The sequence below is a fragment of the Panthera leo genome, chromosome F2 (genome assembly GCF_018350215.1).
Source record: "Panthera leo isolate Ple1 chromosome F2, P.leo_Ple1_pat1.1, whole genome shotgun sequence".
NCBI classification, from domain to species: Eukaryota; Metazoa; Chordata; class Mammalia; order Carnivora; family Felidae; genus Panthera; species Panthera leo.
The window spans coordinates 11,847,547-11,872,138 of NC_056695.1; the positions used below are offsets into that span (position 1 = coordinate 11,847,547).

General features: G+C 43.4%; 1 long non-coding RNA gene across 2 annotated transcripts in view; it reads left to right on the top strand.

Annotated features, from left to right (window-relative positions):
- Positions 1 to 24,592, top strand: part of LOC122210654 — a 98,050-nt gene that overhangs the window by 33,483 nt on the left and 39,975 nt on the right. For both annotated transcript variants that reach the window (XR_006198154.1, XR_006198155.1), the window contains exon 2: positions 19,331 to 19,469. This is a non-coding gene — a long non-coding RNA (uncharacterized LOC122210654). The remainder of the gene's footprint in view (positions 1 to 19,330; positions 19,470 to 24,592) is intronic.

Here is a 24,592-nt window from a genome sequence, read left to right on the forward strand (position 1 = left end):
GAGCCACCCAGGCGCCCCAGGAAACCATTTTTTTAAACTCTATTCACTATCACTAGTGGATAGACATTAGCCAGATTGTTGTTATATAAATAAAATTAAGGAAACCACATCCGTGAACTGACTTGCTCATTGAAATAATACTGCTTCCCATTTATTCAGTTACTCTCCCATCTTTCTTAGTAAACATCCTTTAACTCATTCTAAGAAAGCATGTATATGAACAGAAGAATATTTTCTTAAAACAAAAAAAAAAAACGAAATCTCTTATGATCTTAACAGCAATCATTTCTGTATCATAAACTCAAGAGCAGTCCAAATTGAAATTAACAATTACAGTTTCTAATGATCTGGAGAAGCCATATGTCTTTTTAACTGTTCCGTTGTTCAAGACAAATGAGCACAAGAGTGAATTTTTTCCTTTTTCTCAACTCATCCAAATTGAATTGGCAACAAATATGAAATCATTTTTCAGAGCTATTACGGAGAGCATGTACAGTATTATCAACTATAGTCTAGACCGCTGTTAGTTTTGTAGCAAGGAAATGTTTCCATCATATGGTCCTTATCAAGAAAACTAAATAGAAGGATTGATAACTGGTGGATAATAGTCTCTCATAAGCTAGCTTTTAAATGGGTCACATTGTTCTCCATTGCATTGGAAACTGAAAATAGACGCTATATCAGCAACGTTTGTGAAAAATAGCACATTATCTGGAACTGACTGGTAGGGGTAGGGGGACAATATATTTCTTTATAAATTGAGCCTCCAGCAGAACCATAAAGTTTTTAAATCTGACAGGGGCTTTACAGCTCATCCATTCCAAGCCCCTCATTTTCTATCTGAGGAATATGACATCCAGAAATATTAAGGAACCAAAGTAAAACAACTACTTAGTATTAGAATTATAATTCCAACGGAAAAAATTCCTGTTTCATCCTAAATGCATTGTCTACAATTTTTTTCTGAATGAAGATAGAGTGGAGAAAAAGAAAATTTATCCTTAGGTTATCCAGTGTAGTAAAACTCCTTTAAGATTCTAAAGATTTTACCACTGATGATCCTTAAACTAGAATAAAAGTTGAAACGGAGAAAAACAGAGAAACCACTTTTCCTGTAAATAAAATGGAAGCCGCTGCTTCTCCCCATCTCGGCCAATAGGACGTGGCCCCTGCAGTGACAGAGTGTGCTCCCCCCGCCTCACGGGCGATACCACAATTGTCCCTTCTGCAAGGACCCAGCACAACTATGGCCTTGACTTCAGCCACTTGGGTCTCCCTGAAGTCAGACCTTAAGGGTCAGAGAAAGGAGTCAGGAGAGGCTTTGCTCTCCAGGCTCCAAAGGAACCAATATGAACAACACCCTCGTTCTTGCCTTCCCAGAACCAAGGTGACAGTCAAGCACAGTCTAAAGCCAGCCTGCAAAAGCACCTTTTGAACAAGATCAAATACCCATAGTACCAGATTGCCTTTGACCTCTAGGCTACTTGCCGTTTACTGAATACATTACAGGCTGTAGTTCATGTATTTCAGGCCTGAAGGGGGCTGAACGTGAAAGTTTTGTGTCCAGAATACATTAAATCAAGTTCCACTTTCGAACAACTTTTTTCCTGTCTCTTGCTTGCTGCTCAGAGCCATTTTGAAAAACAAGCAAATGAACAGCTGGAAGGCTAAGCAATCAGTTGTTTTTTTTTTTTTTCTTACGTACTTGGTCTCCTGCATCTCAGCTCAAGGACATACAGGGAGACTGTGGGCTCTGCTAAATTAGTAGCTAGTGGAAGTCCCTTGATAAATTAAAAAGAAATGAATTAATATCAGTGCTTTGTAAGGTGAGGCCCGAAGCACCCCTCTGGCAGAGATAACTTAGGATGACCCAGTTATGATTATAATGAAGAGCTGAACAGGGTGATATTCCCGACAGAATTCTGAAACTTTCGAGATTCTGCAGTAATGTTAACCCATATATAGACAATAGCTAACATTTACGGAGCACTGAATGTCTGGTAGACAATCCGCCAAGCTCTTTACAAACATCATCCCCTTGATCCTCACTACAAGCCAAAGAGAGGGTTTGATTATGATCTCCATTTTATAGATGATGGAACGGAAGCTTGGGACGGTTAAGTAACTTGACGCAGGTCTCACAGCCTCGAAAGAATGGAATCAGGCTTTGAATCTACGTCGCCTGACTCCTGAGCCCACATTTTAATGCCGTTCTGTAACTGATAAGGAAGACATTTCTCAAGTTGTGATACATTCAAGCACTTTTAATATGCACAAAATTATTTAAAGACCAGAGTCAACTTACTCAAAGACCGGCAGGGTGGGATTTCCTGCAGGTTTTCCACCTGAGAACTCTCCCTGGGTCCAGGGGTGAAGATGTGGCCAGGCTCTTGAGTAGCTACCTACTAAGACAGACTCTCAAGGTGAAGGCAGGCAGGCAGGCAGAGCCCCCTTTCCTGAGGGGAAGGGGTACAAGAACTACTAACCCACAGGACTAGAGGGGACAGGAGTCTGTCTTCTGTGCTCGCCCCTCCTCCGTGGGTGCTCTGCCCCAGTTTGTCTGTTCCACCTCCCCTTCCCAGCACTCAGGTCACGAGTCAGAACCCAGAAGTTCATTAAAGAACATTGAACCTGCTCAAAAAAAAAACACAAAAAAAACAAAGGTTTCCAGAGTTGAAAAGGAGGTTTGCACAAAATGGCCAATTCAGAGACAGGAGAGGTAGAAAAGCCTGTGCAGGGCCAGAGAGGATGATGCTGGAAGGTCATTTAGGAGAGAAGGAAGCAAGTCGACACTATGTTTTGTCGTTCTCAGGGATAGCATAGAGCAAAATTTTCCTCCCCGCCCCCCCCGCCTCCCCCGCCTCCGCCAATGACCCCAATTCCAAGTAAGTAAAACAAAATAAATTCACACAAGCAGCTCTCATTGCATTTCAACCCCATTATTCTTGTCCCTGAAAATGTAAGAAATGATTAAGAAAGAATTGGAAAGGGGAAGTCCGTGGGCCTCCCCCTCCAGAGTTCAAAAATATGTGCTTGGGCATGAAAAATCTCCACTCTGGATTTGTGTCCTTTCACGGGAGTGAAGAAGTCTGGGTCTTTGGTTTGGGAGAATGGTCCAAAGATATTATGCAGCTGGGAGAATAGTGAACAAATGTTGGGAACAAATAGCAACCTTAAATTGAAATGAACCCAATTTTAACTTAGGGGGAAAAAATCACCTATTTTATTTGCATGAAAAGGCCTGCTTTAAAGAGGAGTAACAGCCCTTTCTCCAGATTGTGTCACTCGTGTTGTTTAATCTTGGTTTTGTGCATCTGAGGAGGCCTAAGATTTCGTGTTATTTTACATAAATAGTTTCTAAACTTGACGAAAATAGGGTTTCACTCTGGCCGAGAGGATGGAAATTCCCACACTCCAGCCTTCAGTTGAAGTATTCCCAAGTTCCATTTTCCTCTACAGAACAGCCATTTGGTTTATGCAGCAGTGTTTGGACTAAAGCGTGTTGCCAATTCTTGTACCAGATACTGGCAGTTTTAGTACAAATTACAAAATCGGAAAACCACAGGTATAAATGTTGCACATTTCTAATTTATTTAGTGTAACAAGTGCTAGTTTTGCATTCGCCACAACTTCTTATGTTTACATGTTGAGAAGTTACAGGAATATACGTTGGATTACGAATTGCTTTCCAATGATCCCTTTGTTAAGGGAAAAGCCGCAACATTGGAAATGTACCTTCTGTTCATTGTGTACCTTCTTTTTATTCGTACGTTGTGGCTTCGGCTGACTTAAGAGAGGCCAGGGGCCTACAAAGTTCAGTCTCGACTCTATAAACAGTCTGGTAATCTTCCAAAGCGTTTAAGTCATGAATAACAGTCGCCTGACTATGCTTTAGAGGAACTGAGCTGGGCTTAGACAACAGTAGTATTGTTTTATTTCCAAAAGCACGGGACCGACGGGAGAGGTTTATTAAGAGTCTGACCCAAATGAAAAGGATCATATCAATTTAAATCCACGGTGCAAGAAATCGCAGAGGATGAAGCGACAAGGAATGTGTGTTCAGTGCCTTCTGTGGGTCGGGAGCTCTTCAAATGATTTGGACGCTGGATACACTGGCTTTCAAGATGCTTCTGGAAGGACCACCCCTCCTGGAGTTTAGAGTATAGCTGAAGGATATTGGGGGGGGGGGGTGAGGGTGGGGGAGGTGGGGGGAGGCAGACAACGAAGCCCTCAGTGGTAGGGATCTGTGTTAAGTGTTGTCTTGCTTAACAGAGCAAGTGCATAGCAGAGAAGGGGAGGAGAGAGAGGAGGAGGGGGAGACAATCCCCGCCTCGGCTTGTGATGTACTAAGTAGGTTTAGTACATGCACTAAGTAGGTTTTGTGTGTGCGAGTGATCTTAGCAAGGAGACTGACCGCAGTTGTAAAGATCAGAGAAGCTTTCTTCAAAGAACTGATATTTGCATCAGAGATGACAGGGAAGGATTTCCGACAGAGCAAGGACTTGGAAGCATTAAGACACAGAGAGAATTTAGGGCACAGCAGGTAGCACAGATAGAGAGCAGAGGGCGTGCGGAGCAGCAAACCGGGAAGGCAGGTGTACCAGATTTCAGATGGGTATCGGAACCCGAAGAAATGCAAAGCTAAGTTTTCCCTTAAGCAAAGATTAAGTCCCAAATATGACTTAGCTCATTTTTATACCATTAATTCAATAGGAGAAAAATTGATCACTCTGCTCCTGAAATCTCTAAAATCAGAGGTCTCCCAAAGGCACAATTAGTATTTGGAAAATGCCCGAAGGAATTCCCAATCTCTTTAATGTTCTTTCTGCCGTTGGATTATTTATTAGGTGTTTGGAGACTTCAGCTGCCTGAGGTAAAGGAATGTAGGCACCTTGTCTGCCATTAGCTTACCATGTTACAAGACGATCGTTTTCTAGCATGGAAAACAGGAGAAGCCTTTGTCATGCATCGTTGCTACCCTTTACCCCCCAAGAGATCAATGTAAGGTGCTGTCTCTCGATGGCAGTCATATAGAGACTTCTTTGTCTGTGGGTCATTTTAATAAGTTCAAAATGCAAGGCAGGGCAAAGTTTTACAAATCAGGAAGCCCCATAGCAGGTTTATCCCAAATGAGCAGGCTTTATCTGGATGCTGAAACTCTAGATAATTCCTTCACTGGTTCAAGGATTACTTTTCTCCGTTGAAATTACTCTGCCTCCAAGAATAGATTTCTCAAAAGCTAGACTTTTATATACTCACCATCTTGACAGATTACGGATGTTACAAATATATGTTCTTACGTTTTCCCAGCCAGGGAATTGGTCTTCTGTATGACCAATGGCTTCTGTGAAGGATCACTTTGGTTTTCTTCTCTCAAACACATTGGTCTTTTAAAGCACATCCTATAAGATTTTAACCCATTATTATGAGATACTGTGACTTGATAAAAGGCAATATTGATGCTTTTGAGTTTTCCTACAATAACTGAGGTAATTTAAAATATGTGATTTAAAATGTGGGGGAAGTGGAGTTTTAAAGAGAATCACCTTTTTCCCCATAGCACTTTGCATGAGCCCTGTACCTTCTCTAATCTCTGTGATGCTGTTTTAGTGTTATTAAAACTGACCTCTTCCCTAAACTTATTAACTTCAGTCAACTTATTAACTGTCTAAAGACAACCAAAAAAAATGTTAAGTCAAACTCTCCTTCTACTAGGACTAAAACTGGATTTGTCCAGTGTAGTAGCTCGCCGAGTATAAAGTTTTAAGAATTCCAAGTATTATGGTAATCTTTCCAAAGTGAACCATCTCTCAGATTTCTCAAGAGGCTATCCTGAGAATGAATGTGAGGCCCCGCTGATCTAGAATGAAGCCAGCAACTAGAAATGCACCAGGGCAGGGCTCCAGAGAAGATAGAAGCTCATCGTATTCTTCACCGAAGCTGAAAGTTTAGACATTCTATGGGGTCCGTGGTTACATGGGTCTTGGTAAATGGGAGTCTGTGCTCTCTGGCCCATGCGTAGTCACCACGGTGACTGCATTCATGGGTTCACCATGTCAGCACCAGGGTGATTAACAATAGAGACTGGCTGATATAAACCTACCAGATCATTCTGTCTGTTCCCTTGTCTCGTGCTTTTTCTAAGGGTACGCTCGCACGGGTTTTAACATGTGACACAAAGGTCTTCACATGCAGGCCCACTCCTTACGTCCATCACATGCATCTGTGATCTTCCAGCCTTTTTCCTCCCTCAGTCCTGCCCAGCCAGCCAAGCCATTCAGGATGTCCCATGAGTCTCATGATTTCCTAGCCATGGGCCACTTGTCTTTCGTTATAAAGCAGGTGACCAGGGGCGCCTGGGTGGCTCAGTCGGTTAAGCGTCCGACTTCGGCTCAGGTCACGATCTCGCGGTCCACGGGTTCGTGCCCCGCGTCGGGCTCTGGGCTGATGGCTCAGAGCCTGGAGCCTGCTTCCGATTCTGTGTCTCCCTCTCTCTCTGCCCCTCCCCCGTTCATGCTGTGTCTCTCTCTGTCTGAAAAATAAATAAACGTTAAAAAAAAATTTAAAAAAAAAAAAAAAAAGCAGGTGACCAAGTACACTGCCCGCGGGGAGGCTTTTCTCTCGCCACATTCTATCAAGGCCACCTCTGAGGGAGCCTGTGGCATGGCTGTCATCCATTTGTGGTTTGCCTCCGTATAACGAACTCACCCTCTATAGAGCCAGCTTGGGCTTTTCTTCCATCTGTAGGATCCCCCACACAGCCATAAGTACAGGGGCACGGTACCACAGTCGTGGCTGCATTGTTCACGCTGCGTGCTCGTGTCCACTGGTGCTGTTCACGCTTAATCCTGGATGCACCCTCCTCACCATCCGATACGGTGGATTGTGGCTCAGCCAGCCCAACCTTATGAGGTGCGAAGTCTGCCCAGCTCGCGATGGGCAGATCCAGCTGAATGGTCACTTGGTGTTCCTTGGTCGGTCATTCTGTCTCTACCAGAGCCCAGTAGCAGGTCAGGAAATGTTTTTCAAAGAGCATATAATTCTACGCTGCTGGTGAAGTGGCATCCCGCCAGAACACTGGGGGCCTACTTTTTTATTCTCCCACTAGGAATTGCCACAGGTTCCACGTCTTTTCCCACCGCTGATACCGCCCCCCCCCCCCAACACCTGCTGCAGAGGCCTTTCCTGCCCTGGCCACATTCACAGCTGGTAGGTCGCCTTTGGCTCCACTCAGTATTAGAGCCGGAGCGATATTCCCAGCTGTGGCATATGCTGCTTCTGGAACCCAGAGAGGCCCAGTAGGTATTGTGATGCCTTCTTTGTGGTAGAAAAGGGCAAGGTATAGTACTTTGGAGATGTCCTGGCACATCCCTAACCACCAGATCCCTGAAAATTTTATAAATAGGGCAACCACTCGGTCTACTGTATTCTTGGAAGTACCTACAAAACCTCCACACTCCATTGTAGGACTGGCTTTTCTCAGGGCGCATCCAGAAACTCTTATCTTTCCTCCATGCCAATGGTTTTCAACTATAGAGTGCATAAGAATACATGTGAATGCTTGCCAAAGTTCTCAAGCTCTGCCCATGAAATGCTGATTCCAAATACATCTGCATGAGCCCAGGAATCTTCATTTTGCAAAAGCACCCACCCCCACCGCCTGGTGCCTCTGATGGGCTTTAGGAAGCTCTGCTTTATGCCTTTGAACATGTTGTTCACTCTGCCTGTGATGCTTTCCTGTCTTCACCTGGCCAACTCCCACTCATTCTTCAGGACTCAGCTCAAACAAATGTCACCTCTTTTGGGAAGCTTTTCCTAACTCTCCCCAGGTTGGAGTTAGTCCATCAAGGTACCAGAGCAATTTTCATGCCTCTTTTTAATTTCCATAGTTGTTTATGTGAAGTCTTGTGTCCCCACAAGCCTGAGAACTTCTTCAGCACAGAGATTTTCATGCACTTTTTATGCCCTACAGTTATCCCAATGCCAGGCACGTACGTGGGAGGCACTCACTGTGTATTTCTTGGATTGATGAGTGCATGAATCCTGGGAGATATAAACATGAAAATCGTAACTGTGAATTGGTTCATTTCCACAATGTAAAAAGTTTGCTTATCAACATTCGTTCCTTTAATTTTCTCACTAAATGACTAATACATGCTTTCTCCCGAAGTCTCATCCTATCCTTTCCTTAATCTCTTTATGGAGCTGTAAGACAAGGTCCTAATCCCTTAAGGACCTACATTTGATGAGCCCTTGAACAGCTCTAAACGGAGCATAGCTTTTTTCCGGAAGAGTTCCAGGAAAAGTTTCCTATGAGTTTCCCATCCATTTCATGGTTGATTCTTTTGCTAATTAATTATTAATTTGCTTGACCTGACCCATTTTTGAAGTGCTGCGAGTTCAGTCCTCTGTGGATCCCATGTTTTTAATAAACCACAGCATGACTGGTAGATACATCTCTACTCCACCTTTGCCCTGTGAAATCCCACAAAGATGAATTTCCTTCAACCCAAGCCAGATCAAGTTGTTGACGGTGGTGGTGTTAATGCCCTTTCTAAATGCTCTGATCCGTTTTAGAAAACGGCCCAATGCTGACATGTTAATGGACTCCATACTTGTGAATGCTATTGGTATCTGGAAGGAGTGAATCAACTAAAACATCAGAGCCACATTTGATGCAACTTGAGAAATTAAATGAATTCCTCGGGAACAGCCTAGGAAACGAAGAACCTCTGAGCAGAGCCTTGGTCCTGTGTGATATTTCCTACCTTACCTGGATCTTAACTACTGAACTGTGCTAGGTAAACTCAACAAAAGCTGTTGAGTTTAAGCTTGTTAAGAATGAGTTTAAGAATGTGTTAAGGCACATTCTCTTTTATGTCACTAAACTATTTTCTCATACTGAAGACAAACCCTGGTAGCTTAATCCACCCTGTGAGAAGCTTCTAGTACATTGAAATAAAGTCATTAGAAATTAGGTAACAAATAACATCAAAACACGTATCGAGCTTTTTCAGTACAATAGACACTAACAACTGCCCTAAAAGAATGAAGAAATTATTTTTAATTACTTTTTGAGAATTTACTCCTCTACACAAAATTAAAGACAAAAACACATGAACCGTTTCCTGTACACCTGAACGTATACTGCCTGTTACCAACAGGATAAAATAAAATTTTCTTCTTAATAAAAGCAGAAAGTAATTTAAAAGTCACCTAATGCAAAATCACACTAGAAAAGCTCCTCTTTATTTGAACAGTCCCTTCAATCTTTCCTTGCTTTTTATGAGTAGATACTTGTCAAAAAAGAAATTTGAATTTTAAAAGAACAGGAAGTTGTTGTAGTGTAAACAGAGGACCAGATCAATTTATCTTATCACTGCTCACCTACTCGGTGTTCCCCTAGCGCCTAGGAACTGTAGCAAACTTTTTCCTAGTTCAGAAAGAAAACAATGAGCTACGGAAACATTTCCAGGATAATCGAGCAGAAATTTGCTGAAAGGAACCACGAAGAATTTTTTTTAACAATGCAGGAAAATAGTCAGTGATTTTAATACTTGTCAAATCTTCACTGTAATCGTAGGAGAATGGATGGCATGTAAGAGAACTATCAGTTTTAAAAGAGTGAATCTTCCACTAACCACATGGCTGTTTACACTGACAGTTTGTGAGATGGATCAACGACCCCTTGGGCCAAATAAAAATAGCTCCATTATGGAAATATATTCCTCTACCCACGATTCTGACATTTTTCACCCTCTTACCCCCAAAGGAAGCATCCCTGTCTATAAACATATACATATACACGCCAGTGGCAGCGAAGCACACGTTGGAAATTGCTTTTCTGGTAAGGGCATCCTCCTCATGGACCTACTTGGAAATTAAAATATTCCTAGGGAGGAGTAACACACGTAATTATTATCTTACTGGAAGTTGTTTATCGCATCCTTCTTCTCTGTGACCCAGGTTGCAAGAGAGGAAGTGGGGAGGAGATAGATGAAGTACGTGGACAAAAAGGGGAAGTAGTGGCCTCAAAGACAAACTGCCCTACCACATGCTGTTGCCAGCCCCACGGCCAGCATTTGGGGCGCTTGCCAATGCGTAAGAGAGTTTTCGTGGCAAGCGCTGTTCCAGAGTAAACACCATTCATCGCCACCGTTAGCTACTGACCACATTCTTGTCTTTGGGCATGCATAAACTAATCCTGTGCCTGATAAACACTCTCTTGGTGGAAAGGAAGGATGCCCTTGCTCTCTGCCATCTGATTTGTTCAAATCCCAAAAGGAAATTGTGGTCTGACATGTAGACAACGTGCACGGCTTGGTTGCATTTGATTCACTTACGAAGAGATTTGTGCGGGCCCAACTCTGTCTCTATTGTTGGATGTAAAGGACACAGATCCTGTCCCAAGAATCGATCATTAGTCACTCTCCGAGCAGAAAGATTGATGTGGTGGTGGTGGTTTTCTCGAGGGACAATGGTCACGAGTTAGCCAAAGCTCTTTCACCCTGACGACACAATAGTTCTCTTTCCAAGGGATGGAAATAGATACGGGCAGCTGCAGATACGGTCTTCCCGTGCTAAATGATTTTATCTCATCACTGAGGAGAACTTCTCCAACAGAGTTCCACCCTACAGCGACTACACCTGCGAAAGTTACTTTGCAAAAAATGTCTTCCAAGCTCTAGATGAGTATTTTGGGGGAATTTTACCACTTAAAGTCAAGAGGCAGCTTCTGAGTAGAAAATCAGCATCAAGTGTTCAAAAGTCAGTACCCCATTTCGGCAGCTGTTTCCGGCAAGTTCAAATATACATCCGAAGCCAGAACGGTCTGGAACTTGCTGGGGGGAAATATGGCAGCTGCCAAACAAACAGAGCTCCCACATACACACATTTAATCTGGTTCTAGCCTGCCCTTACCTTTCTGCCATCAATACTTGGAAGATGTAACGGGTAGCGACTTTTCTTGTAAAACACTGTCCTTGAAGTATATTTCTCTAAGCCTTACCCTGCCTGTCCACCATACCACTAATATATTTGCTGGCATGCAGGAAATTCAGTTAAAGAGTAGAAGATGTTTGAATCTAACCAATGTTTACACTGCAGCTGAGTGTGAGCCTTTCAAAGGCCTCAAAAATGTGCATATTGTTGATCTACCAATTTCATTTCTAATAATTTTTCCAAAGAAAATAACTAGAGGTTTGCGCAAGGATTTAGCTACAAGGATTCTTATTGTAGAGTTGTTTTATAATATAAAAATAAGTAAAAATCCTGAATAGACAGCTATGTGAAGTCTTTAATTTGTGGTGAACCCATATACTGGACTATTTTTGCTATCATTTACTAGTATTAAGTCTATCTGACTGGATGGGAAAATATTTGTAGTGTAACATTACATGAAAAAGCTTAGAAGGCAGCATTTTCAACTATATAAACTCTAAGGGAGAAAAAATTGAAAGGACACACACCCAGACACTAAGTGCGGTTATATGCGAAGAACGGACAAGCAGTGCCTTCTATAGTCTTCTCTTTGCTTTCTTCTATCTTCCAAATAATCTATAATAAATATCTATTAGTTTTGTATCCACAAAAAAGAAATTTCCTAAACAGTAAAGTAAATTCAGAAGTGTAGATGTTAGGGGCACCTGGGTGGCCCAGGTCATGGTTAAGGTCATGATCTCACAGTTCAAGAGTCTGAGCCTCAAATGAGACTCTCCGCTCTCAGTGCTGAAGCCCACTTCGGATCCTCTGTCCCCCCGCCACCCCGCCCCTTCCCCACTCGTGCGCTCGTGCTCGCTCACTCTCTCTCTCTCTTTCTCAAAAATAAATAAACATTAAAACAAGAGAAGTGTAGTGTCAGTGGTTGGAAACTCCGAGCTCGGGGGCAGCAAAGGCTTGCCACTATGTGTGTCACCTTTGTGATGTGTTAGGTGGGAATGTGTGCTGTTGCTACGTCTGTGTTAACAAATTACAATGCTTCGATTCCCTTAAGCGGGAACTTTGGATGAGTATTTCGACTAGTGGGTCGGAGCAAAGAGCTAGGGAATAAAATGTTAGCTAAGGAGTGAAATGTAGGCAATAACACTAAGCTTCCTGCAGGTGCTGTGCTCAGAATTGCTGGGAATAAGAACAAAGGTTGACCGTTCCTTTGACCCTATACGTGGACTGACTTTTCCTCTGCCCCTGGCATCCTGTTGCCCACGTGTCCAGGTGCTACAGGCACTCATGCCCTGTGGGCTCAGCAGAGCGGGTGACGTGGCAGCTGAGAAGTCTAGAACACCCAGCACTAGCCCGTTGACAAGCACAGCCCCAATGGCTATGTACCAGTGCAGACAGGAATTGAAGCAATTCAGACTCACAGTGGAAGAAATGTTCCTCAGGATGCAAATGGCTGAAATAAAAAACATCAACCACAGGAGACTGTGGGAAGGAGCCAAAGCACAGTTTTCAACTAGGTTTTGGTGGCAGCAAAGCCCTGAAGTCATTAAACTCCACGGAGTTGAATCGTAGCCATGCCACTTACCTACAGAAAGCCCTTAGGCACGTGACCCTGGGCCTCAGCTTCCTCATATGCAACATAGAGACACCAAGTGATTCTAGAAAGTTATATATAGTAGTTATATTCTAGAAAGTTGCTAGACATACGGAATTAGTGAACACTGAATCACTGAACCATTGTCCCCACAGGAAATGTAGGGTTAGGTTCCTACGAGATTCTGGTTACAATATTTTTGCCGGCTTGTCAATACATAGGCTTGTTTTATGTGTGTTCGTGTAAAGATGCCTTGCTTAATATTGACTCATTGACATTGAACTCACTGTCAACAGCCTGTAACCCATGATAAGCAAAGCCTGTCTGACACTTTTTTTCCACAAGGCACATCGTGGCCTTCTTGCTCTTAGGAACACTGGACAGCACGTCAGCCCTTTGCTTTAAACAATGTTTTAACAATGCAATGTCCAGCGTAAAACACAAAAATGCACACACACACACACACACACACACACACACACAAACAGTGGTACATAGACAGCAAAAAAGGACACTTGTTTACAGTCTGAGAGCTGGAACAAGAAGGTAAAACCTCATCTTGTCCAACCTCACCTGGGAACCTGTGCATTGGGCAACCCAGATTTTTTCCTACTCTGCACGTGTGCACATCCACGAGTAATTGCAAAGGTGCCACAAGTATTGATTTGGGATTACAAATACATTTTCACAAGCAGCTGAATTTCCAAATACACAAGCCCCACACGCTGAAGAACGATGTTAATGGTAGCATCATCTTCAGCAAGTTATGTGGAGATAAGTGAAACATTTTATGTCAGGCACTTAACACAGAATTTGGTACACATATACCATATATGTGCGGGAAAAAATGACTGCTGTTTTGTAAAATATTTTAAGCCCCCGTTCAGTTGTTCAGGATATAACTATCCATATTCCCATACACCGTAACTGAATACTCTGGAAAGAGGATTACAAAACAGCCTAATGTTAAAATTACCTAATAAACTGGTACAATTTTTTACCATGACTTTTTTCAAATTATCTTTAAAAAATCCACTTAAAATAATACCATCTATATTTTCTGTAACAGGTTTGTTGAGTTGTCATTAAGACCTGGAAGTGAAGAACCACGGGAACAGATTAATTGTTTCTCAAGAAAAACTGCCCTGACAGAGAGAATTAAGCCTTACTCAGAAGTAAATAGGGACATTTCCTCAATAAAACATTAATAGGACTCTAGAAAGGATGCTCCAGTGTAGTCCTTTTTAAACTTTAAGAACTGGTGCACCTGGGTGGCTCAGTTGGTTAAGCATCAACTATCGATTTCAACTCAGGTCATGATGTCACAGTCGTGAGGTCGAGCCCCACATCAGGCTCTGCTCTGGGCACGGAGCCTGCTTGAAATTCTCTCTCTTTCCTTCTCTCTCTCTCTCTCCCTCTGTCCCTCCCCCCTCTCTTTAAAAAAAAATAGTAAACTTTAAGAACCACCTTGTTCGGCATTTATTTCTACTTAGGTGTAATAGTAAACACAAGGGATCCTCTTTATTTGGCATAGAATTTCCTTGCCAGAAAGTTAATATTTGATGATTATGTAAGGAGCTATAAACACAATCTCCTGAGAGATCTCCTAAGAAATTTACCCGCCTAGCCAAATGGATTGAGAAGATTTCGAATCTAACCTCCCTTCCAAATGTAGCCAGATGGGCATTTTCTTCTAATTCATTCCTCCTGACCCTACCACACTGGAACCCTTCTTCTCTTCCGGTGGTGTAGAGTTCAAAACTCTGTGCCAAGCTTTTCCTTGCCGTTGTTGTTGTCTAAAATACTTGTGCAGTGCTATCCATAGTATCTGTAACATCTCCCTCGGTTGTCTCCACTTCCAGACCCACTCGTCCTGCATTCCTGGCTCCGTTCATGGGATCACCATTCTTGCAGTCGCCCAGGCTTGGATTCGGCATTTTCATCTTCCACTTCTTGCCACAAGCCAGCGGCATCCCGTGACTTCATCCTGAAGGGACCACATTTGCATGTTGGTCACATCCGCCCCCATCTGTCCATCCCTCATTGCCTTTTCCCTAGTCGAGTCCCTCAGTCTCATTGCCTGAGCTAAGGCAATAGCTTTGTAACCCCCCTCCCCAAAACCATTCTACCCGTGGCCACCGAATTCACGTTCATAAAGCACTGTTTTATTGTCACACCCCAGAGAGAATGCTTCATTGGTTCCCCAGCATCCACAAAATAAAATTTTTGCTTGTCAGGGAGAAGCTTCGGGGACCTATCCGTGATCGTCCCCTGTAGCCACATCTCCCGCAGTTGCCTTTCGGGAAGTCTGGGCCAGACCAGAACCTCCTCTCGCGGCAGTCTGTCCTTGCATCCAGAAATCCCGCTTCCGGTCCTCGCCTGCTACAGTCCTTCTACTCACAGCTGCCTCCCCTAACTCTTGGGCACTCTCCACCGCTAAAAGTTATTTCAGGCCCGCCTCAAATGCCACCTCTTGCCTGACACCTTGCTTAATTCAGGCCACCACGGTCGCCTCCCTCCTGAGATCCCAGCGCAGACTCTGAACCACACTACAGCCTGGGGAAAGGGTTCACGGTTAAGTATTGGATGCAGTAAAATGATCGGCTGCCTTCCTGGAGGGAACCAATGACATGGCCGTAAGGTGAGGGCCTGAAATTGCGTCAAGGCAGGGTAGGCCTGTGCAGACTTAAGAACCGAAACCCCCAGCTGCTGCCCACCAGGCGACACAGTTTAAAGAAAAGGACAAGACGGGTGCGTGGATGGCTCAGTCGGTTGAGCACCAAACTTCAGCTCAGTTCACGATCTCGCAGTTCATGAGTTCAAGCCCCATATCGGGCTCTGCACTGTCAGATCCTTTGTCTCCCTTTCTCTCTCCACCCCTCCCCTGTCTCTCAAAAATAAATAGGCACCGTGTGTGTGTGTGTGTGTGTGTGTGTGTATGGAAAAGGGCAAGATAGGGAAAGAATTGAATAAATAGAAAAGAACATATTTGAGAGGTTGCTGGGGACAGAATGTTTGTGTCCCCCTAAATTCGTATGTTAAAATCCTGATCCCCAAAGGTGATGGGATTAGTAGGTGGAGCCTCTCAGGGGTGCTTGGAAGGGTAGAGCCCTGAGAAAGGGATTAGTGCCATGTGAAAGACGCTCCAGAGAGACCATGTGAGGGCACAACGAGAGGGCGCCAGGTATGAACCAGAAAGAGACCCTTCACCGGCCCCTGCCGGTGCTCTCGGATTTCCTGCCTCCAGAGAAATAGATGTTTGCTGTTTATAAGCCACCTAGTCTATGCTCTTTTATTATAGCAGCCCATGGACCAAGACAGAGGTGTTTTTCCGTTTTTAGCGAACAGCTTCGGGAAAGACTCACACTCAGAAATAGAACAAATTATATAAGAGAAATATTTTACGTGTACCAATTACTAGGTTGCAGCAATTAATTCTTCACATTGTTTGAAAATATCTCATAGATACAGAAACAGACATAGATAGAGATACAAAGACCACAATGGCAATGGTCATCATTTTGGGGTAGTGAAATCACTGTATTTGTCTGACTGTAGTTTTTCACTTTTTTATAACAAATACTGTTAGCGTCTAGGACAGTGGTTCCCAATCTTGGCTGCACCCCTTAATCACCACAGAAGCTTTTCTTTAAATGTCTAAGCCCCACCCCCAGGGATTCTGGTGAGTCTGAGATAGAACCCAGATGCTAGTGTCTTTTAAATGTCCTCTAATGAGCAGACTGGTTGAAGACGCTGCTCTAGGAGTCCTTTCCTCCCCATCCCACCCCCTCGCTCTGTCCTGAGAAGGAAGATCGCTCAGACTTTAGAGATGAAGACACGGGGCGTTAAATGAGCAAATGTGCTCTCTACCGTCCACTGGCTGGTGCAGCGGTTTCTTGTTCCATTGCGACGCAAGTTCCCAGACCTACCTGTGTGCAGGGGGCCAGCCCAACAGCACACAGTGTGCCTTGCTCCGGGCCCGGCATGGTCACCAGCCTCAGGGAAGCCTGCCCTCCCAGGAGTCCATCCCAGTCCCTGCTGCTCTGCAGGGGTGTCTGGAGCTAAAGCCCAACTCAGGAGAATGTACTTCTTTCCAGCTTCATGTGTCTGTTATTCCCTGGGGTTACATCTTCGGGAGAAAATGAGAGAGCTGCGTCAACAAAGGATTCAAAACTTGGTGTTCCTTGATCAAATACAGGTCTCCCCGCTTTCCAAAAGTTTGCCTTGTGCCACTCGGCTTTTATGAAAAACCGACCTTACAACATGTTTCCGCTCACCCAAAGAAATTTGAGGATTTTCACATTTACAAACTGGTAACTGCTTCTTCATGACGTTTCGCTTTATGACAGGTTTCAGAGGAAGCTCTACTCATGGGTAGCGGGGGAAACCTGTCCCATCCAGTATCAATGAGCCCTTGACTTTTCACACACACGTTTTGCTTACATAATAAAAAATAATTTTTGTGTACAAAAAATTACTGCTTGTTTGGGGAGTGGTTTATACTGCTTATTTCAATTACCAGCAAATACTCCAGGGGAAGTCAGCCATTCCCTGGCTCTGGATGACCCTGTAGTTATATTTCACCGGGCAGTTTTTCTATCAGATAGATTTAATAGAGATAGTACCTGAGAGAAAATGGTGGAGAGAAGAAAGAGAAGTTTCAGTGGTGGAATCTGTGCTAATGACCCAACAAACATGAAAGCTGGACGGAATACAATGAGGGTAAGAAACTGTGCTTCCATCAAGAGGGGCCTCCCTTACAGTATTTATCGCAAAGAAGAAAACTCCAGGCCCTTTGCTGGCAGATAACTCTACGGGGTGCAGACCCTGCTACCTAAACACTAAGCTGAAAATTACCTAGTTCTTTTTCAATACTAAGGGCCCAGTATACTCTACTAAAATCTGAAGGGTTATGTGACCTTTCTGTTTGCCTAGAATTTTGAGTCACCAAAAATTGCTTAAAATAAGTGGGCCACCAGCCTGATTTTGAGAATTTTCCCACGTTCCAAATGTCCAATGAGTATATTTGACCTGTGTATATGACACGTATGTGACTTCTTTCTACCACTTATATTCTTTGGGTTGACCCATTTTCCTCTGTATAATTTGTCACAAACACTTTAGATTTTTTTTGTTAGTAAGAATAATGAAAATAATTTTACCATTTGTATAATTCAGGCACTATCGTAAGTACTTTCCAGATACTATTTCATCTGCTCTAACAAGAGCTTTGTGAAGTAGGTGTTATAATCTCCTGTTTGAAGATGAAAGAGAGGTTAAATAACTTGTCTACAGTCAAGTCAGTTGGTAACATAACCAGACCTGGGTATCTCGAGTAAATAAATATTGATCTTATAAATTGCAGTAGCCAAAGCATTTGGATTGAACTAATGAATACAATCTTCTCTAACATTATGAAATCATAATCTATAGAGAACCTGGAAAGAAACCCAAAGATTTACCAATAAATCAGAAATTCAGAGAATATTAGCAAAATCAGCTTACTTGTTTTGAAAAGAAAATTGAGAACCCAAGAGAAAAAAATAACTTTCCCTAATATCACACACAAAATTGTGTATGTTAGGAATAGGCAAATTTTAATTTTCCCAACGACCCTCTGAGATAAATATTAATATCCCCATTTTAAGGTTCCAGGGAGGTTGAATAAACTTGCCCAAAGTCACAGAGCTATTAACTATGGGAGTTTGAATTCAAATCTACAACTATGGAACTCTCATGTTTGAGTCATTAACTTCTCTAATGTCTCCCAAATAGTTAATGACAGAGCATGGATTAGAGTCAGGGGAAAGATTGTTTTACTACAAAATCAGGGTTTTGTTTATGGAACAGATGAAACATTTAGGGAATAGCGTTCCTCTTCTCTGCTCCCAGGCCACACAGAGTAGCTTGGTAGGGTCCTGCTCTGAGGTTCACCGGAGTCACCCGCCCTACAGGATATCCCTGAGATCAGATGAATTAAATGGGGAGGGTGGAGGGCAAGAAACTCATTGCTCGATAAATTTCATCATTTGCTTCCTAAAACTAAGATCCAAAGTTTAATATAGTGAACACATTAGAAAGAGGAGGCAGAAACTTCAGGCCTTCCAGTCACTGTAGCCTCTCAAGTTCCACCTGCATCTGGAGGGAAGGAGTCAGAGAGGCTGAAAGGGGTGTTGTTGTAGTTTGATACTGGTATTTTATTTTTGTTTGGTTGTTACTATTTTTCAAATCCTGTATGTGATTTTTGAAAAACAGTAATGATTAGCTATAGACGAAATATAAGACATTGTGTTCTTCATCAGTTTCTATTTTGAAAATATAACTTCCATCCCAAATGAGGTTTTGGTACAATTCTGTGAAGAGTAGTATGAATGCACCCTGAGAAGCCAGCGTTAGAGGAAGCGGACTTTGTTGTCAACTCCTGAGTGTCTGAATTCCAACAGGGAACAAATTGGATGTGATTCAAAACAAGTTCGTGATGTTGAGAGAAAATAGTTCTGCAATAATGCAGGGGAGCCCTAAAATCCTCTTTTCAAAGAGTGTATCCGCCTTTTTGATACAAGGTTAAATGAGGAGTTGATGAAATTCTGTGACTTAGGACACTGAAAAAGACAAAATTCAGACTTGACAGTTCTTGCCATTTCCTTCTTTACCAAATTCACTGCTCTTTTGTGTGCAATAATTTTGTTTTAATGTTAGAATTAAAAAAATCTTCATTGTCCATAGTAAAATAAAGACTTTAGACAGATCTCTGTTTTCTGTGCTTGGTTGGTGATTTTTGTATGTATTTATTTTCAGCACTGCTCTGAGTTTAGGCGTTCCATCCAACATCACTGGATTGCAGATTCTCTCAGATGGAAGAGTAGAAAAATAACGAAAGTTGCCCGTGACTCAAAATCTTCCTTGAAAAATGATGGCAAGAAAACTGTCTCATTTGGTAAGTAGAAATGAGAGATTATTATTTCCATTACCTGCAAGATATGATGTGTCTTCCAAAAATGAGAGCACGACTAATTTAACTAGAAAATGTTGCAGGCAGCCTATATCAATTCTCCATTACCCCAATTCAAGGCCGAGTCAATATGTCTTTACTTCAAAAACAAGTACAGAAAGGGGGGAGAAGGCACTATTTATTTGGGTGTGTAGACAAAAGGACAAAGAGAAATTGCCCCTCCCCTAATCTCCTAATACTGGCCCTTAAATGAAAGAGTTCCGTGACCTGAAAGTTACTCGTCAGGACGGATGTAACTGAAAACGCATGGGAAGTTACAGTCGTTCATTCTCTCCTCTTGAGCTAGTACCTGACCAGGGAGACATATTAAGTCTTGGCTTGTTCTTCGTGGAGAAGTTTTAGTGTCTAATTGGATCACAAACAGAATGTGAGCAAGTCCGTTATGCAAGAAAGAAGCCCCACCTTCTGGCCACCCTTGTAAGTTTTACAGTGCACCTCCCCACCATATCCCCTGCCACACTCCCAACCCCTGTGCATCGGGGCAAGAGTAGCTCTCCACTGGTCTTTATTTCCTAAAGCAGGAAGTTTTCCTGTGTACTTGGGAAGAAAATATTTGGCAATAATGGAAATCAAAATATTTCTCTAGACAGTTCAGCATTATGCCCTTTTAAACCGAAGCATACTTGTTTAATAACAACAAGTTATTCCCTTTCTCTGCTTCCCTTTTTCGTTGTTGGGGAGAAAACATAACAGTATTCTATCCTGGAAAAGCTCCATATACAGTCTGACAATTGCTTTATCTTTTCCTTCTCAGCTCGTCAGCTTAGATCATTATTAACAGAATTTTTCTGTTTGTCAATACCATTTGCAAATACGTCATGATTCCTTTCAGTGACATTATTAATCAATTTCTAATTCAAGCTATAGCTTCATTGTGTCCAATGTATTTTGCGTTTGTAATATAACACTGTATAAAGTGTCTCTTAAGTCTACTAGGTTCCATTTGTCTCTGAGACCAGGTTTTGACCATCGTATTTATTTCTTATTGATAAGACCTCACTAACGTAAGCAATGAGGTATAATAACCAGCATGCTTTCCATTGGACCCCATGTAGGTTCTCAGCACTAAAATAAGAAAGCTAAACTGGCATAAAGCTATGTAAGAGATTCTCCTTTAATTTACATCTGAGTTTTGTGACCAAGGTACATAAATAAAGCATGCTACGTTGAGAACGACCACTACCCACAATAGTTGGTAATTAAGAGTAAGGGAGAGGCGAAGTGGGGTGAATTTCAGAATAAAATGTGTTCAAGGAGCGTGGCGATGGGTGGGGAATACGTACGTGGGAGATGTCATCGATCACTAATATGCTGCCCAGTGGGGACAAATCAAGGACACGATACTTTCCAAGTCCCACTAGTGTGTTAGAGACTTCTCAGTTTAATTGAGTATGAATATGCCTTTTCGTGTCCTCGATTTCCGTCTTTTTTTTTTTTTTTAAGTAGGCTCCACGCTCAGTGTGGAGCCCAACCCCGGGCTTGAACTCACAGCCCTGAGATGTAGACCTTGAGCTGAGATCAAGAGCTGGATGCTTAACTGACAGCCACCAGGCGCCCCTGTGCCCTTGATTTCTTAACGAAAATTGAATGCCACATTCTTCTAATTGTTGCTTCTTGGGAACGTTACTGCTAACTACTTTTTCCACCCAAGAACTGATAGTTAAAACAATACGTGTTGCGAGAACTGTCAGAAATCCAGACCAGCACTGTTCCCGGTCACTCTTCATTTCCTCCCTCCTCTTATCTCTTCTCTGACATTCACCTTTCACTGCCATGTTAGAGTCAATCATGAAGAGACCGACCGTATTTTATGCTTTATTGTGATGTGTTAGGCCTATTTCTGAAAATGAAATAACTCCGTGAAAGAGAAAAACTCACAACCCAAACAAGACAGATATCCAAAATAAGTAAGATAAGTAAGTGACAAAAAACAGTGGGCCGGTTTTAGGCATTTTCTTTTGCGCTCTTGTCCTGAGAGGAAAACTTAATTCACTTTTATGTGTCTCATTTGTCCGTTTGTAAAAATCTTGTAGTATTTGTGTGTGTTTCTGTTTTATAAAAGTCATAATAAGCAGAATTATGTAACAAGTATTTGCTATTTGCAGTGCAAACAGTTGTGCTTGAACCTCAGAAACATCTGGTAAGGCAGGAGTACTTATTCTCCCATTAAAGAAATGAGATCATGATTCTGCCAGGGTCACTTCTGATTATACATCCTGGGTTCTCTTTCTACACTATTGTGCTTCTAAGGAGTGGTTATTAATAACCAGATTGGGTTTTTTTTAATGTTTGTTTCCTTATTTTTGAGAATGAGAGAGCCCATCACAGGATGGGCAGGGACAGAGAGAGAGAGGGAGAGAGAGATTCCCAAGCAGGCTCTGTGCTGTCAGGGCAGAGCCCGATGCAGGGCTCGATCCCACAAACTGTGGGATCATGACCTGAGCCGAGATCAAGAGTCGGCCGCTTAACCTACTGAGCCACCCAGGCAACCTCATCGCCAAGTTTCTTGATGTTACTGAGGGACCAGGGACTACTTTCTAGCCCAGTAGACTATGGGAAAAGTCATGGCATCTGAATCTTGGCATCTGAGGTAAAGAGAAGGGGTTAGTAGATGTCTTAGCTCTGGCTGCTATAGTAAGACATAGCGTGCTAATATCATAGACTTGAGGTAGGGGGAGGGGGGGCGCTTAAACAACAGAAATTTGTTTTCCCACAGTTCTGGAGACTAGAAAGCCCAAGATCAAGGTCCCTCAGGGTTCACTTCCTAGTGAGAGCTCTCTTTCCAACTTGCAGATGGCTGCCTTCTCCCTGTGTCCTCACACAGTGGAGAGACAGGGAGGTGAACAAAGGGAGGGAGGGAGAGATAAAGGGAGCGAGAGCGAGCCCTGCCCCCTCTTCCTCTTCTTATGAAACACTAATCTCAACATGTGGGTCCCCCACCTCATGACCTCATTTAAACCTAACTATGCCTCAAGGGCCCCACCTCCAAATACCATCATACTTGGGGTTAGCGCTTCAATGTTTGTATTTTGGAGAGACGCCAACGTTCAGTCCGTAACATAGATTGAAGGCAAATGTGTCTGCGTGCTGAATTTACAGAACTCAGTGACTACTAGAAGTATAGAATTATAAGGTGAACTCACATCACCTCCAAATTTTTCTCTTTACAGAAGCTAAATGGGAGAAAATTAAGCGACCTGCCCAACCACGGTCAATTTATCATTTGCATTTGGTTCTCTCCCATTTTCCTGCTACAACTCCTAGCTATCTCATACCTACATCCTTCCTCCCTCCCTATTAAATCCCTCAGCTTCCAGCAACCTGACTTACGCCTTCACCGGATTGCCGGCTGAGCCAAACCCGTTCTTCAGAAAAGAACCGGCGAGACACTGATTTCCCCAGAATCCGTTCCCTGAACCCCCAGACTAGTAGAACTAAGACTGCATTCGCAGTCTGGCCACTCCTGGAGGGAAGATGACCTCAAAGTCCCTATGGCAGATACTGGAAATTCCATCCCCACCCCCACCCCGGGGATCCCTGAGAAGTCCAGGAGCACTTAAGTTCTAGTCAGCCCCAGTATCGACTTCTTGGAGCCACTATGTTAGCTCAGCTTAGGGAATGTCTTGCTGAGCTGTGTTGCTCAGAACTGTGTTAGCTCACGTGGCATTGAGATTTCTTCCTCCGTATCCATTAAACGCCATCTCCCTCGACATTCATGTGAGTGGGAGCTTGGGAAGACAGAGGGATGTTTTTTGGTACCTTTGACGACAGCTTAATACCAGCTGTTGGAGGACCACCTGTGGAGGCTACAGCCACTGCTGCATGGCAGTACCTCATGGTAATAAGGCCTTCTGTCTTCGTCCTTTGCTCCCTTCTCCCAGCCACCAGCTCGGCTACCAAGAGTACCTAGTCGCTTCCTGCACTGGAAAGTTCGACTGTCTTTTCTGTTCGCTTGGCTTCTGCTAAGTCATTTCCTCTTCCCACACCATCACTCACCTTCCACGTAAAGGCCGTTCTCTCCCTAAGAGCCACTCTGGTGCCTGTGGTAAAGAAATAAATGCCCTACCCCGTTTCGCCAGGTGAAATCATGGGCTTAACAACAACTAGACCCTCTGAGCCCAGTCACAGCATTTCTGGCATCTCTGCTTTGTTTAATGAGGTCTTCACTTTTTCACACATCTAAAAGCCATCCAACACAGAGTGTTAATAGTCCTCTGGGGCCCTCACCAAGGTGCTGTGGACTGTGTTACCAAACAGCGTCCCGATGTTGACAACCTCTCCCTTACCTAGATTTGTCTTCTGACGCTTTGATTCAACACCCCCGGGATCCACTCCCAGGCAGACACTTCTGGTTCCTGCTGGTACACGTTAGCACACACGGTTGCCCTTTCGGCAGATAATCCCTTTCCTCCTCCACCAGGTCCCGCACATTCACAGTCAGGATACACTGAGACTTGACGCTAGATGTTGACGGGTGTCCAAGAGGGGAGCTGGGAGCAGATCTTCTGTTTTTAAAGTGCTTGCCCCATTTGAGGCTTTTGCAATCTTCAAATAAAGAGGAGCCAGGCGGGGGTCCGTCTCACAACAAGAGGTCATGGGCAAGAAAGTTCAGGAAACTCTAGCCGGACTCCCATCTCAAGTTTCAGATCCCCATCCCTTCCCTATCAGCACCTTGACCGTGGTGTAGGAAACCAAGGTCAGCTGAGGATTAAGCGTTCCCCGATGGTTGTCATTCACAATTCAGTCCTGTGCCTGACCTGGAGCTTTCTCTGCCCTGTGGCTGAAGATAGTGGAGGCTAGGGCTTGGGCGTGGTGGCAGGGATCTCTAAATGTGCACAAAATCTCTCTGATTCTCACACTTCCCTTTACAAATTGCAGTTAGCCCGAGCCTGCCATTTTCTTTCTTCGTGCATCATGGGTGTCCAGCAACAGCTGTGGCTATGCAACTCCGCCATCTTTGTATGTTTTATTTCCCCCCAGACCTTTGAAACGCCAGACATACCCCACCGTGGTGCATCCCTACGGCTCGGGCGCCAATGCAGTGGACA